This window comes from Sturnira hondurensis, unplaced genomic scaffold (genome assembly GCF_014824575.4).
Source record: "Sturnira hondurensis isolate 20B ecotype Veracruz unplaced genomic scaffold, ASM1482457v3 Scaffold0003213, whole genome shotgun sequence".
Lineage (NCBI taxonomy): Eukaryota > Metazoa > Chordata > Mammalia > Chiroptera > Phyllostomidae > Sturnira > Sturnira hondurensis.
Genome location: NW_028075844.1, coordinates 240,038 through 243,594, shown reverse-complemented (window position 1 = coordinate 243,594; position 3,557 = coordinate 240,038).

Here is a 3,557-nt window from a genome sequence, read left to right as displayed (position 1 = left end):
CCCCCCTGTCTCCGGAGACCCCATCTGACCCTCACCTCAGATGGGGCTTCTAAGAGTGCTGGGCATGGGCGGGTGGTACAAGGAAGGGGGGACAGGACTTTGGGGTCCCCTCATCTCCTTCCCCTCAGCAGAGGGCATCGAGGAGAAGGTGGTCATCCTGACGGCCACCGCTGCGCATCCACCCCGAGTCCCTGCAATTTGTTCACTGCCTTATGACCCTCACCTGCACTTGCCCAGGTTCCGGCAGATGGAGAAACTGAGGCCCAGAGAGGTCAATTCACCCACCCAAGACGACACAATCCAAAAGTGGAAGAGACAGGGTTCGCCCTCGACCTCTGATGTGAGACAGGGGACGCCCTGTGACTGTGCACGCCATTTCATCACTTCGAGCCTCAGTTGCCCCGTCTGTCTAGTGCCAATCACAGCACCTGCCTCCTAGGGCTGCTGGGAAGAGGGTGCGTGTGGAGTGCTTAGAAGAGGGCCAGGCACAGAGAAGGTGCTGGGTGCTAACAGTCACCCACTCTGGAGATTTGTTCCTGTCGCAGCTATGACAGTGAAAATAATAATGTAACATAACAGATCACTTAACTTAGTATTGGTTGAATAATCCTGGCTCAGCCACTTTCTAGCTGAGGAACCTCAGGCCAGTGGCCTCACACCCACTCCCCTGCCCCGCCCCCATCTGACAAATGGAGACCCTTGTCCCTGCCTCACACCGTGCACAACAGAGGCCGCAAGTTGCCCAGGGGCTGCCAAAGAGTCAGTGGGGCTGGGGCTTCAGGGAAGTTCAAGGAAGGAGGAGGGATGATGTCAGTGCTCTGGTGGAGGCCAGACCAGGACGCCTGAAGGGGGTTCTCTACAGTGTGGGCAGCCGCTGGGGCAGTACTGCTAACTGTGGAACCCCACAAGGTGCAGAGAGGCAAAGGGACCAAAGTCCTGCCCCCTGGGCTGGCAGTGTTTAGTGTGGGCGGCAGGCAGGAAAGAGGGAAGCAGGTAAATTCCCTGCTGGGGGTCAGATGGGGCGCCACAGAGAACGGGGAAAGTGGGGAGCAATTGGGGTTGTTGAGGACAGGGGAGGGTTAGAGGCTGTGTTGGATGTGGAAGGTACGTCAGGGAACGTTTGAGCAAAAAAATGGAGAACAGCAGGCAGGGAACCAGGAGGTTATCTGAGGCCGGGGTGCTGAGGTCGGATGTGCCTGGTGTTTCCAGCAGGGAAAACAGCATCCCAGGGACTGAGGGGAGGAGGGCGCTGAGGGCAGGGTCTTCTACACTGTTGGAGGTTTACCCTGAGTGAGGCGGGAGCCACGGAGGGTTCTTGGTAGAGGTGAGATGTGCCATGACTGAGGCAGTTCCAAGCGCCCTTGGGTCACTGTGCGGGGAACAGAGTGTCAGGGACAGGATCCAGGGCGCCAAGGTGGGAGGTGATGGGACTCTACCCTGGTGGCGGCCAGCGAGGAGCAGTGAGAGGACGTGGGGTCTGGCTGAAGTCAGGACCACAGGGCTTGCAGACAGGCTGGCTCACTGTGGTGGAGGTGGGGATGTTCCTCTTTGTGCCTCCCTGAGCTTGCAGCAAACATCTCAAACAAAGCCTTCCCTCCCGTGTCACCGCAGTACTTCCTCACGCTGTTTCTGAGGCCATTGGGAGGGCATTCTAATCCCATTCATCAGACGTGACGACTGAATCCCAGACAGGTTAGACTTGCTCCAATGGCCCAAAGACCCTCCCAGGGCAATGAGGCAAAACAATGGATGATCCCTGGTGGAGGGTGTGGGGACAATGCCCTGAAGCCTAGGGCGGGCCTCCCATCGCCCCAGGCTGGAACTCTCACCCCTCAGCTTCCCCTGGAACCGTCCTTCAGACCTTGGCCTTTGGGGCAGGACATCCAGCCCTGGGGTTTCCAGCTTTTTGGTAAAAAAGCCCAAGTGGCCCTGGCTGATGTGGCTCAGTGGATTGAGTGTCTGCCTTTGCCCCAGAGGGTCCCCAGTTAGATTCCTAGTACAGGTACAGGCCTGGGTTGCAGGCCAGGTCCCCAGATGGAGGCGTGCAAGAGGCAACCACACCTTGCTGTTTCTCTCTCTTTCTTCCTCCCTTCCCCTCTGTCTAAAAATAAATAAAATCTTTTTTTTTAAAAAAGGCACCAAAATGTACTCTGGACCTGATCTGGCCCCCTCCCGGCCTCCTCCATTGTCCACTTCCCTCCCCCAGGCCCCTCAGGCACCCTGATGGGACCCCCTTCCCATGCCCTGGGTAGGAAGGGGTTAATTCTAGGCACGGGGCGCCCCACCATCCCCGGGATGATGCCTACCCCTCCCATCCCCTACCCCGACCCCCAACCCCACCCCCACCCCGTGCCTGCAGCCATTGGTGACTTTATTTTTCCATGACCACAATCTTCCTCTTTCAAACTATGACAGACTTAATATTTTCTTGAATTTTCTACATTTATGCATCCTTGAATACATTCATTTAAAAAGGAAACTATGTATTGCTGTCATAACTGGAAAACCCTTTTTGTCGCCCTGAGACCCCATAAACTTAAAAATAACTAATACCACAAGGAACCTAAGACCACAGGTGCTAGCTGGATACACCTCAGGGCCACTAAGGTGTTCAAGACACCTCAGCACCTGGGAGACTTTTTCCTGGACCCTGGGGACGAGGCCTCCTGCCTGTGGGTCTCTGCTGAGCTACCTGTGAGCTGTGCCCCAGCTCCTCCCCCTGAAAAGGGGAATCGGAGCTGCATCTGCCTCATCGTTGTTTTGCAGTCAGCGAGTTGAAACAGCACCTGGAGTCAGGCCTGGCTCAGAGTAAGCATTTTACAAGTAATAGCATATTTTAAAAATTGCTAGATGGTCCCAGGGACAAGCCAGTCATGTGACCTATTCAAAAAGGAAGCAACTGTCCTGTCGTGTGGTTCTCTGTTGGTTAAGGTGGTGCCCATGATCCCCTGAAATGCAAGTCCCCACCAGGGGCAATGCTGGTCCGGACAGGACCTCTCTGGCAGGCTGGCCCCCTGGTGGTCTGCAACTCCTCTTCTTGGTGCCCACCCAGCATCCACGAAGGGCACCTTCACACTCCTCCAGCTCCTATTTGGACTCCGGACCCTCTGTGCCTCAGTTTCCTCTCCTCAAAACCAGGAGTGGGTACTGTTAGCTCAGGGGCTGAACTTGGAGACTAGGGCATGCCAAGGGAGGGAGCACAGGGGGGTCCCCAAGAGGGGACCCTGGGCCAGACTGCCTTCCCTGCCCTCTCTTTCCCCTGGGACAAGTGCCAGTGAGCACGGACAGGGGTGAGAATGTCAGAAGCTCAAATGGTGGAACCGCTGCAAAGGATCTGAGAGCAGGTTATACCTCGGGGTGTGTGTGTGTGTGTGTGTGTGTGTGTGTGTGTGTGTGAGTGTCAGTGAGTGTCAGTGAGTGTGTGTTCCGGCAGCGCCCCTGGGTCTGTGTTTTTTACTGCACTTTCCTGTTGGCTCCCAGCTGCCCACCAGTTCCGGGGAGGGACCTGGGGCAGTGGCCACCCCCCCAAGCCCCACCCCACACTTTATAAAGGCCCG